At 38.1% G+C, this 13,113-nt stretch overlaps 1 pseudogene; it reads right to left on the bottom strand.

Annotated features, from left to right (window-relative positions):
• Window positions 1-891: 891 nt before the first annotated feature.
• LOC141585360 (actin, cytoplasmic 1-like) overlaps window positions 892-13,113 on the bottom strand; it is a 451,127-nt pseudogene continuing 438,905 nt past the window's right edge.

Raw genomic sequence — 13,113 nt, 5'->3', positions numbered from 1 at the left:
CTGGGTGTGGTGGCAGGTGCCTGTAATCTCAGCTATGTGAATGGCTGAGGCAGGAGAATCACTTGAACCCAGAAGGTGGAGGTTGCAGTGAGCCGAGATCTTGCCACTGCACTCCAGCCTGGGCAACAGTGTGAGACTCTCCCTCAAAAAAAAAAAAAAAAAAAAAAAAAAAAAAAAAAAAAAAAAAAGAAAGAACAAACAAACGAAAAGAAAAGAAAACGGGTCACATAGATGCAGAGTATTCCAATATAATTGTTCAAGTAAATTTTAAAGGCTGACCGTATGCAACAGGCCAGTGTTATTCTTTTTGCCATTTCTTCCCTCCTGCCTGTACTGTGAAGCTTCAAAATTACTGTCAATGCAACAGCAACCCGGCCGCTGAGGCCCAAGACAAACAACGGCAAAGATGGTAGATGAGCCAGTGATTACAAGTCAATAACAATTTTGCAATTATACATTCTATAACCAAATTAGAAACAATGTCATTAAGCCTCAATGGCAAAAAATTAATTAATTTAATATAAAAAAAAGTTGCTTGTTTGTCCAAAGTAAATATCCTGGGAAATAGTACTATGTCACTTGGTAATTACTATAGAACAATATAGGAATAGATCATGACTGGTGTCTAGGAAAACAGCAATCACATTTTGCCTTCTAATTATGGCAGCGCTCTCAGGAAACACAGGGAGCAGTGCACCCTGCTGTTACACCACAGCAATAACACTCATTACCCCAGTAAATACTATGGAAATGCGCAGTAACACACAGGGGCCTCCCTGCTGTGAAGCTGTGGCAGAATCACTCATTAGGCTGGGAAGTATCACTCGATCGTCTTTAATTACTTCCAAAATATATGATAACCCGCCCACTGTTAGAATGCAGTGATATCACTCATCACTTCTCCCTCCCTTCCTCTTTTTTTTTTTTTTTTTTTTTTAACTTACTGAGAAACCCTGCAGTAGCCTTACTATAGAGGTGATGTATTGTAACTTATACAGATTTAATCACGTAGATTTGTGTGCTTTTAGCCTTATAAAAACATATGCTCTCAATGTGAAATGAGTACTAAGAAAAATATGCTGAAATATACTGTTCTCTTTCTAGCGAGATCCCTTTTCTTATGCTACTGAGTTGTGACAACGCTGTTGTAATCCTTCCTTTTTATTTTGGAAATTAGAGTGATAATTACACCGTAGCCCCCTGGAATCCAGAGTACTTGTAATTATATCCAGTTACCTAGGAAAACAGCAATTTCAAACCTATTACCCACAGGTATCATTTATGTTTATTGCCTTCTTTGCGAAGTCATTTTTACTCTGAATTCCAAGTGGCAGGATGCTTCGCTGAGGCACCCATGCTACGGAGAAAGGGGGAAAGCACAGACAGAGGGGATAGTAGGAAGAGGCTGCTGCTCCTTTTCAGGAGGCTTAGGTCTGATCTCTGTTAGACAGGGCTTGTTCAGGCCCTTTCCAAACGGATAAAGCAGACTGTGGGACAATGTTTTCCTTGCACAATTTGGAGATGGGGCTCAAAATTTTTGGGTTTTGTGTTTGACACCTCCCATTTTGCTAATTTGTTTCAATGTGCCACAAACGCCTACAGTAAGGCTGAACTAATTCTTGATTATGACTCTCCCTGGCAGGTGAATTAACAGCTTTTAGGACAGCAGTTTCAAAAATAATTAAACCTAGGCGTTGCTATTTTCATATGAAAAAAAAGAAAATAACTGTTATGCCAAAGCATTCATCATTTTGATTTGGACAATTTATTCTAAACATCAGTATTTATTTAAGAGAGGTTTTGCATGTAGTTATTCAGTAGGGCATCCATATTCCAAAAGACGGAGTGATGGATGGAGGTTTCATTTTCTTGCTAATTTTTGGAGTGATTTGTAACATTATGATTTTATAAGGAAGACCTAATCTTAGACTTATGAATAATAATATTTACTGTGTACCGAATATTTAAGTCAAGTACTAGTTAGCTGTAACAATAACTCAACACAAGAATGTTATTGGCCCCATGTATAGATAAAGAAACTAAGCCTCTGAGAAGTTAAGTAATGTGATCATGATTATTCAGCTAGAAAACAGTACCGCCAGGATTTGATCTCAGTTCATTCAAGCCTTTGATTTTGCCCTTTTACTACACTATCACACTATTTCTCCATCTGCAGCTGCATCTATTGCTATTGGCTTCAAGTTCTGCAATGCCTCTTGACATACAAAGAAAAAAAAAAAACTTGCTCAGAATGTTTATGAAAAAAATTCTTCACAAAATGTATCTCCCTTAGTGGGGAGAAAGACTCAGGTACTTTTTAAGCTGAAATTATTAGCAGTTGTCTGTCTTTTCCTTTACCCTGTGTTAACAGCCACTTGAAGAAATATGAAGCCTTCATTTTCACCCCAAATTGGGCTTTGGGTCATATTCCCCATTCATCACGAATTATTCTAAGGAATGAAACAGCAATAGAGAAAATGAAAGCTTGGGACTTCTAAGGTTTAACTTGGATTCTATTACTGAATTCTGGTATTAAATAGGGCAAAGTCATTTTGCCTGAACAATTAATTAAAGATCAAACATCCATTTATTTTTGTAGAATAACATTTTATATGTGTTTTTATTTTTATTCCTTATTTTCATATACCTTTATAAGTTTGGTAATAGCTCCATTTTTCGCATTGATAGAGAAATAAGTTCAACTCCAATATGACCCACTTTGTTTCTCAAAACATGATATTAGAAGCATAAATCTAATGCATTTTAATAAGAAAAAACCAACATAAATGTGAACATATTACACACATTTGTCTGGAATCTATTGAGGTACAGTAAAAGTGTAGTTCCAGAGTTAAAAACACAGAGTTGTTTTAAATTACTTTCATTTAAAACACTTATTGCATGCATAACATGATTCAACTACAGATAATAGTACTAAAATGATTTCTCTAAGCTTTCTTCATAGAGAGATTGTGTAAAGATCATAAGTCTATGAAAATGTCTCTACTTTACCAAAACAGCATTGGTCATTATATCAGGTCATCCACCAGCACTTGCGACATGGGCATTTTGAAAGCAGAACTTGGCATTTAGCAGTTACCAGCTCACTAGTTAGAGGGCATGTCATACAGTCTTAGAGAGCTGCATTCATTTCTGGTCAGTCCACAGATGCAGGTTACCAGGCAAATGTTCCATTATCCCCCAGGGTAAGTAAACTGAATCTCTCAGGAAGGTATGTCTCTATTATTCTGAGAAGGCTGTCACTGAAATTAGTTAAGAAAACCAGCGATCTCTCTATTATTTTAAAATATTTCAATGTAAAGAGGGACTGCATTACTCAGAATCAGAAGCATTGAATTTCAACACTTGGTTATGAAACTTGGTAGTTGTTGGGGGACGAGGACAAGATGGCCAACTAGAAGCAGCTGGGATTGAAGGCTCCTAGCAAAAAAAAACAAAACAAAACAAAAAAAAACATAGTAAGCCTGTCAATCCTCCACTGGCAACCAAGGCATCCAGGTTATTTCATCAAAATTGACTAGAAGGTTGGTGTAACCCACAAAGAGAAGGAAGGGCAGTGTAGCACAGTGGCCCACCTGTGAGACACACAAGCAAGAGGAGCCGCCTCCCCGCAGCCAAGGTAGTCGGGTGGGTTAGCCTCTCATCCTGGTAGTTCTGAGGAATCTAGATAGCCCAGATGAGTGGATTTCCCCCCCACCAAAGGGACAAAATGCTTCATTAAATGGGTCCTGCTCCCCATGCCACCCAACTGGGTGAGACCATCCAACAGGGTTTGACAGACACCCTATACAAGAACGATCCTACTGTCATCAGGTTAGTGCGCCTCAAAGTCAGAGGTCCCAGAAGAAGGAGCAGCCTCCTTGAATGACATCTCCAGGCAGGGGTAGGAATCAGATGGATAGGGCTTGAAGTGAACCCCCAGCAAACTGGAGCAGCCCTACAAAACAGTGGCTAGACTATGGAAAGGAAAACAAACAAGAAGAAAGTGACAACAATAGCATTATCAACAACAATAACAATAAAAATAAAGGCCTCCACAAAAATCCCATCCAAGGGGCAGCCCCAAGGACTGAAACTGACAAACTCATGGAGATGAGAAAGAATCAACAACAACAATAAAAAAGCTGAAAACTCAAAAGGTCAAAGTGCTTATTCTCCTCCAAATTATCACATCTCTCCATTAAGGGTACAGATCTGGATGGAGGATCTGGATTTATCTGGGTAATAAAAAACTACAATGAGCTAAAGGAGCACGTTCTAACATAATGTAAAGAAGCTAAGAACCTTGATAAAAGGTTAGAGGAATTGCTAACTAGAATGCGAATCGGTTCAGAGAGGAACACAAATGACCTAAGCAACTGAAAAACACAGCACAAGAACGCCGTGAGGCATTCACAAGTATCAACAGCTGAACTGACCAAGCAGAAGGAAGGATATCAGAGTTCAAAGATCATCTAAATAAAATAAGATATGCAGACAAGAATAGAGAAAAAAATAATGAAAGGAATAAACAAAGCTTCCAAGAAATATGGGACTTCGCAAAAAGTCAGAACACGTGGTTGATTGGGGTACCAGGAGATGGGGAGAATGGAAACAAGCTGGAAAACACCCTTCAGGATATTATCCAGGAGAACGTCCCCAACCTAGCAAGACAAGCCAACATGCAAATTCAGGAAATACAGAGAACACCATGAAGATACTCTGTAAGAAGATCAATCACAAAACATATAATCAGATTCTCTAAGGTTGGAATGAATGAAAAACTGTTAAGGGCAGCCAGAGAGAAAGGCCAGGTCACCTAAAAAGGGAAACTCGTCAGACTAACAGTGGACCTCTCAGCAGGAACTCTACAAGCCAGAAGAAGCTGGGGTCCAAAATTCAGCGTTCTTAAAGAAAAGAATTTTTGACTCAGAATTTCATATCCAGCCAAACTAAACTTCATAAGTCAAGGAGAAATAAAATCCTTTCCAGACAAGCAATGATGAGGGATTTCATTACCACCTGGCCTGCCCTGCAAGAGTTCCTCAAAGAAGAACTAAATATGGAAAGGAAAAACCAGTACAAGCCACTGCAAAAACAATAAAATGTAAAGACCAATGACACGATGAAGAAACTGCATCAACTAGTGTGCAAAATAACCAAACAGCATAATGATGACAGGATCAAATTCACACATAATAATAGTAATCTTAAATATAAATGAGCTAAATGACCCAGTTAAAAGACGCAGACTGGCAAATTGGATAAGAAGTCAAGACCCATTGGTGTGCTGTATTTGGGAGACCCCTCTAATGTGCAAAGACACATACAGGCTCAAAATAAAAGGATGGAAGAAAATTTACCAAGCAAATGGATAGCAAAAAAGCAAGGGTTGTAAACCTAGTCTCAGACAAAACAGATTTTAAACAAACAAAGATCAAAAAAGACAAAGAAGGGTATTATATAATGGTAAACAATTGAACAAGAAGAGCTAACTATTCTAAATATATAAGCACCTGACACAGGAGCACCCAGATTCATAAAACACGTTCTTAGAAACCTACAAAGAGACTTAGTCTCCCACACAATAATATTAGACTTTAACACTCCATTGTTAGTATTAGGCAGATCAACAAGACAAAAAATTAACAAGGATATTCACCTCCTAAACTCAGCTCTGGATCAAGTGAACTTAGCAGACGTCTATAGAATTCTGTACCCCAAATCAACAGAATATACTTTCTTCTCAGTGCCACAACATCACTAATCATCAGAGAAATGCAAATGAAAACCACAATGAGAATCCATCTCAAACCAGTCAGAATGGTGATTATTAAAATGTCAGGAAACAATAGATGTTGGTGAGGCTGTAGAGAAACTGGAATGCTTTTACACTATTGTTTGGAATGTAAGTTAGTTCAACCATTGTGGTAGACAGCATGGCAATTCCTCAAGGACTAAAACCAGAAATACCATTTGACCCAGCAATCCCTTTAGTGGGTATATACCCAAAGGATTATAAATCATCCTACCATAAAGACACATGCACACATGTTTATTGTGCAGTATCTCCAACAGCCAAGACATGGAACCAACCCAAATGCCCATCAGTGATAGGTTGGATAAGGAAAATGTGGTATATATATGTCTTGTAATACTATGCAGCCATAAAAAGGGAATGAGATCATGTCTTTTGCAGGAACATGGATGAAGATGGAAGCCATCATCCTCAGGAAACTAACATGGGAACAGAAAACCAAATACTGCATGTTCTCACTCATAAATGGGAGTTGAAATTGAGAACACATGGACACAGAGAGGGGAACAACACACACCAGGGCCTGTTGGTGGGTGAAGGGTGAGGGGAGGGAACTTAGAGGACAGCTCAACAGGTGCAGCAAACCACCATGGCACGTATATGCCTATGTAACAAACCTGCACGTTCTGTGCATGCTTCCCCCCCCCTTTTTTTTTTTTTTTTTGTTAGAAGAAATAAAAAGAAAAAAGAAACTTGGTAGCTCTATCTCCTTAACAAAGTCAGTACACATTTCTAGGCATTGTTGCTTCATCCATAAGGTGATAATAATGTCCTGAATACCTAAAATCATAAGGCTAAAGTAGATGAAAGATTGAGGTTTAGGAGTTTCATGTTTCAAACTTTTCCTGGAAAAATCTCACGTTTATCTGATACTAATGAAGTACGACTTTGGTTCTTCCCTATACTGCACCTTATGAATTTATATCAAACCACTGCTGTAAGTTTAATTAATGAATCATATTATTAATTTTTTTTTTGGTTTGAATGCTTGGCCCTCTCAAAGAAAAGCTGATTTGAACCCATTGTACTTTGACTCTTTAGTGTCAAAAATAATACTCATTTGAGTGTTTTCATTTTCATTGTGAGATGAGAGCTGATATAAGATCTCTTTCCTCTACCTCAGCCCCACCAATCTTCGTTTTTTTTTTTTTTTTTTTTTTTTTTTTTTTTTTTTTTTTTTTTTAAGTGAAGTGCTGTTATAGTAAATTTAGAACCTCACCAATATTTGCTAATAATTTTAAGATCTTTAGGGCTTTCTAAATACTAACAGCTTGGGGCTAGATGTTTAGTATTTATGTCCACAGGGTACAAAGTGTTTTTCAGCTCATTAAATTTTGCTTTAATTAATCCTGCTACAGCTTTATAAAGAAGGTGCACTCTGTTTCAGGTTAAAGCATGCTGCCTAGGATTTATATGCCCTTTCCTTAGGCCGTGGCATTTGTCTCTATTATCCATTTCAGGTCCCATTTTAACATAGCTAGAAAATGAAGTGAGAAAGGAAAAGTTTAGTTTAGTTGCTTAGTTACATTTCATAAAAATAATACTTTAAAATGTCATTACTTCCAGCAATGTCCTCACTACCACCAGATCAAATAAAAAGACAAACATTCATATCCAATCAAAATTGACTCTCCAGATAATAAGCAGTTGATTCCATCTTGAATAGTCTATATTACAGAACAATAATAATAATTAATATTTTTATAGATGTATCAGTCTCAAAGACTCATAGCATTATCTCATTTCTTATAGTGATCCTATGAAATAGGTAGTGTACACTAAGCCCATTTTAAGGATGAAGAAGATTATGGTTCAGAGGAATTAAGTGACTTGCCTATGGGTTACACAAAGACTAAATAAAGAGGTACGATATCAATCCAAATACCCCAATTTCAATTCTAAATATCTACCTAAACCCCCTCCCCACCCACTCACACAGAAGGGGCAGGAAGTAGATTAATGGAAGTTACTTGACTTTTATTTGATCAAAAAGAACATAAAATACTTTGACAGAAAGGCCTCACACTATTCCCAGACCCAACATTCCATGGTCTTCTAAAAACTTTTTCAAGTAACTAGTAAGGAATCAATATTTAACTTCTAAGGTCTTCAGGCATTCCCAGGAGTAGGTTCTCAGTACATGCTTTCCTGATTGTTGAAAAGCTATGCTGTCTTTCACCTCTTCCGCTGTACTTGCTTACATAGCATCCTCTGTAGTTTACTACACATACCATCAGGTTTTGATGTTTGTTCTCCTACAGTGAGTGTATGGAGATCTTGAGTAACACAGTATATGCTATAGGTGGACAACTACATGTATAGTACATAATAGTTTGTTTTATAATGGATGTCTCTATATTCACTTTCTGTGAACTAAATGTATTTTTGTCAGATTTTTCAAAGTGAATTCAAGGGAGTAAGGTTTTCCTGTCTGTCTTGTGTCTCTTCTTATCAGATATCATCAAACATCCAGTATACACAACTGTGGCTTGTTTATTGATCATATTCAAATCATTAAAGTCTCCTGTAAAGGGTATCTTTCTTTTTTTTTTTTTTTTTTTTTTTTTTGAGACGGAGTTTCGCTCTTGTTGCCCAGGCTGGAGTGCAATGGCGCAATCTCGGCTCACCGCAACCTCCGCCTCCTGGGTTCAGGCAATTCTCCTGCCTCAGCCTCCTGAGTAGCTGGGATTACAGGCACGCGCCACCATGCCCAGCTAGTTCTTCGTATTTTTGGTAGAGACAGGGTTTCATCATGTTGACCAGGATGGTCTCGATCTCTTGACCTCGTGATCCACCCGCCTCGGCCTCCCAAAGTGCTGGGATTACAGGCTTGAGCCACCGCGCCCGGCCTAAGGGTGTCTTTCATGTGCAAGGGCAGATGACCAAGAGAGACATGCACTAGACATGTTAAGAGTATGCAGAGAGAGAAGATAGGATAAAAGCATGTTTGTGGAATAAAAGTGTATAAACAGAGATAAAAACTAAAGATTATTCATCATAGTTAAAGGAAAGAAAAAAAATGTATGACTGTAGCAAATGATGTTTGTGTAAGAAAGCAATTATAAAGAAATATGCATCACTAAAGGAATTTAATACTTTGAAATGCAACTGTCATCTTGGAAATAAAGCTAGGTTTTAACAGTAACAAATGGCAAACAGTATAAAATAGAATAAGTTATACATTAGAAAAATGTTTCCTGATAGGCAATCTTTTAAAAAGAGGCCTGTGGAATCATTTTCTATGGGGAATAAATTAAAAGTAGGTAGCATTTCATGAACTCTGGCTTGAGTTTTCAGAAATATCTCTTATTAATGATGACCTCTATGGTGTACATGGCAAATACTTCTCGCCTGGTAGGGCCAAAATACTTTGAGGTTCCTTAATCTTGAAAACGAGTGGAAATTCTTGCATCTTAGGCCTGGATCTCTCAGCATTGATGCATGCTTCTGCCAGACAATGGCAGCAGAGATACTAATGACAGCAGGAGCTTAGTACAGTGCTCTGATTGGATCCCCAGGTTGGGGAAAGGGCAGGAAAAATGAGAAGAGGAAAGACTTTCACTGAAACTCTGATGAGGGATCCTAAAAGTAGCACATTTTAATTAAGCTTTCTTCAAATCAGTAGGGAGTGAAAATTCAACTAGTACTTTATTTTCCAATTTATTTCTTCAGGGAACATACCTAAAAATTGTTTTGAGAGTGAGCTATTATATAATTGAAGGACACAACTTGATTACGAACAGGCAGAAACTTGTGAAATATCAATTTTTATTATACATATTTTGGGAATACCTACCAAGCACCTTACAAAACCTTACAAAACATTATCTAACTCAACCATTAGTCATCTGGTATTTCAAGTCACTGTCTCTCAGGGAAAGCTAAGTATTTTCTTAAGCTTATAAAAACAAAATCCTTCCCTGTTTCTTCTTATAGACATCTAGTCCGCTTCTATTACCCTGTGCACAAAGACACCCCCCCCCACACACACACACACTCCACAGAGTTAGTTCTTTATGTTCCAGCTTCCTCATCTGTAAAATGTAGATAACAATAACTGCCTGGTTTCAGGATGAGTGATGAGTGGTAATGTATGTGTTAAGGGCTCCACAGAAGTAGGATGGACTTCACCCAAAACTTGGTCCAAATATTGAGACTGATGATGCCACATACACCCCAATGGAGTATAAAAAGGTTTATTATTCACATAATGAGGTTCTTGAAAAGAGTAGTATAAGCTCCCAAGTAGGTGCAAAAAAGTGTCTAGAGATCAGAGGAGGGCCCCTGGATTGGGGTATTATGTTGGTTAAGGAGTGAGACTGAAGTACAGATTCTCCAGCATAGGCTAGGGCTTGCATGGTTTGAACCTCCTGCAGGTACCAGAGGAGGGATCACCTGGAATTTTTTATTAGCTTTCCCAGATATGGGGCAGAAGGGCAAAGGGAAGTGGTGGAGCTTGAAAGCTATCAGCAGTTGAACACAAAAACGCAGTCAGACTCTTTACTAAGCTATACAAAAAATTTAGCACAGTATACTTGGTAGATGTGCAATAAATGATAACTTTTTTATTGCCATTAACACAACTATTATGCCTATGTTTGTGCTTCCTGCTGCTTGGCTGGCATGATGAGAAAAGAATGTTAGATCATGGATCTTAAAAGGTAGTTAGTGTGAACAGAACAGAATTTGAGTAATTGCTTATGTGGCCCAAATATTTTACCACAGTAGCAGCTTAAAGTGTTATGTTTAGCAACATAGGTAAGGTGTAGTGGACTTGGAGTCACAAAACCTGGGCTTACATCTTAGCTTTGTTCCTTAAGAACTACATGATTCTCAACAGTGGCTTCCATGCCTTCAAACTTATCTGTTCAATGCAGGTAATACCACCAATTCCACTGGGTTGTTATAAACAATAACCGAAAGATAATAAAGGGGCTAGCATATAGCAATTGCTCCGTACTTCAAAGATGTTCAGTGAACAACAATTTAATATGACTCTGAATATAACTCATTAAGTCAGTTTAATTCTCTGAGACTGATTCCCTTTATTTATAACATTAGGATAATAATAGTTATCTTACATATTATACAGGGTGTGATAAGAATAAAAATCAGCAGCAGATTATGGATCTGATGGCACTTTCTAAAGGGAAATGTAAGGCATTTGTAAGGAAATGTAAATAATGTAAGGCACTATTATTAAATACCTCACTCATCACATAAGCATTAGACAGAAAACACTGTGGAAGTACTAGAGTCTTGACAGCACTCAAACACATATGGTCCCCTCATGGTCTGAACTTCAGAAGAGAATTCCTAAACCAGGTCCGCTTCTCATTGTATTTGCTAATCACATTACATGTTGAACATTCTCTAAAGCCCTGACATTTTCAAACAGGGCCAAATAAGATTGATATGCCTGAGGAACCCAGATATTTACTTCCTCTCAGCCAAGAATCCCCATCTGTTGGTATCAGATGACATTTGAGATAACTTGCCCCCAGTAACCATGCATTTTAAATTCTGACTTCAGAAGACAGACTCAGAAGATTCATCGCTCACTCAAGTTTTCAACAAGTGAAATAATTGAATAAGAATGAAGAAAGAATTCTACTGGAAAGCAGGGAAGCAAAATCCTTCTATTACCCTGTGCACAAAGACAATTTAAGCGGACAAAAGTTAGAGAAGTGCTTTTAGGAAAGAGAGAAGAATGAAGACTAGGGATAAGAAACATCTTACCACACTAATTAGATTCACTTCAAGATGGCAGGGTTATTAGTGAAACCTCTTAGCGGAACCAAAACACAGCCATTTCCTCTTTCCTTCTTCTTTTCCCTTGTCTTCATGCCTCCCCAACACTAAAACTGTATAACAGAGATATTCATGCCAAGTATGGATTGCTTTCTAGAGTCAGCACTCTAACTTTTATCATAAGAAAATGATGCACACAGAAGCAACCTATATGCTATGCTGTGTTATTTACTGATGCCTGTGTTCTCCTAAAGACTGTGGTAGGGAACTAGCTGGAGGGATGTGGAGCCTAGTGGGAAGCTGCCACATCTTCATTGTTGCTTCAACAAGGTAAGGGGATCATGCTGTATATGCTCACAACTCTCCTCTGCCTTGTTATACCAGCTGGTATATTCAGCCAGGCATCCTGGTAGTCACAAGCTTACCACATCAAAGAAAATTTTAGGTGCTTACAGAAAAGAACTACTCCGAATACACACAGCTTTATTCAACTGTAAGATAAAGATGTGCCTATTTATATCCATTCTTTCATAGTATTTGCAAAACCCATAATATGGCACATGATATGGAAACCTAGTAGTAAAACCCTTATCACCGTACAATGTCCTTGGCTTAAACCCACCAGTTTATATTTTTATTCAAGGATAAACCATCTTCTGGAATTATTTTTATTATTTTGAGACAGAGTCTTGCTCTGTTGCCCAGGCTGGAGTGCAGTGGCACGATCTCAGCTCACCGCAATCTCTGCCTCCCAGATTCAAGCAATTCTCATGTCTCAACCTCCCGAGCAGGTAGGACTATAGGCACGTGCAACCACGCCCAGGTAATTTTTGTATTTTTAGTAGAGATGGCATTTCGCCATATTGACCAGGCTAGCCTTGAACTCCTGACTACAAAGGATCTGCCCACTTCAGCCTCTCAAAGTGCTGGGATTATAGGTGTGAGCCACCATGACTGGCCCATTCTGGTATTTTGTGTTCACTGTTTTTCTTCTCTTATAAAAATTGGTTAATGCTGAAGATCTCCTCAATTAGTTGGATAAATTGTACATTCCTACATGGAAAAATTCCTTGGGGGATGCATCAACATTTTTCTTCTGTATTTCCTCAAAGCACAAGTTATGGTTTCAGTGTATACAAGGTACTAAAGAAATATTGCCATCAGATTGATTAAATGACTGACTACATAGATTTTTATTTTTCTTAACAGTTAAATAGCATTTATATTTCAATAAGGGCTTTTTACTCTGTAAATCACAGGTTCCGAATCACAATTTGCAAGAGCAGAGCTCACCTGCCAAAACAACTTCAAATTAAATAGCAACCTTTGTTACAATATTTTGCAGCCATATCTGGGAAATGCAGTTGACACTGGCATGGAGTAGAAATGGTTTTGACAAGGCAAGAAAAGGCATATTGACTGGCAGGAGCATGCTCTGTTGCCTTGACAAACAAGCAAGAATTCAGCCCCAATCTGTTGGAGTCTCAAGGCTCACAAACCTGCCAGATTGCCATCTTTGTGCTGAATGCAAAATAAGCACACTA

This window comes from Saimiri boliviensis, chromosome 8 (assembly GCF_048565385.1).
Source record: "Saimiri boliviensis isolate mSaiBol1 chromosome 8, mSaiBol1.pri, whole genome shotgun sequence".
Taxonomy (NCBI): Eukaryota; Metazoa; Chordata; class Mammalia; order Primates; family Cebidae; genus Saimiri; species Saimiri boliviensis.
The sequence above is the reverse complement of the archived record's forward strand: the minus strand, read 5'-3'. Positions and strand labels throughout refer to the sequence as shown.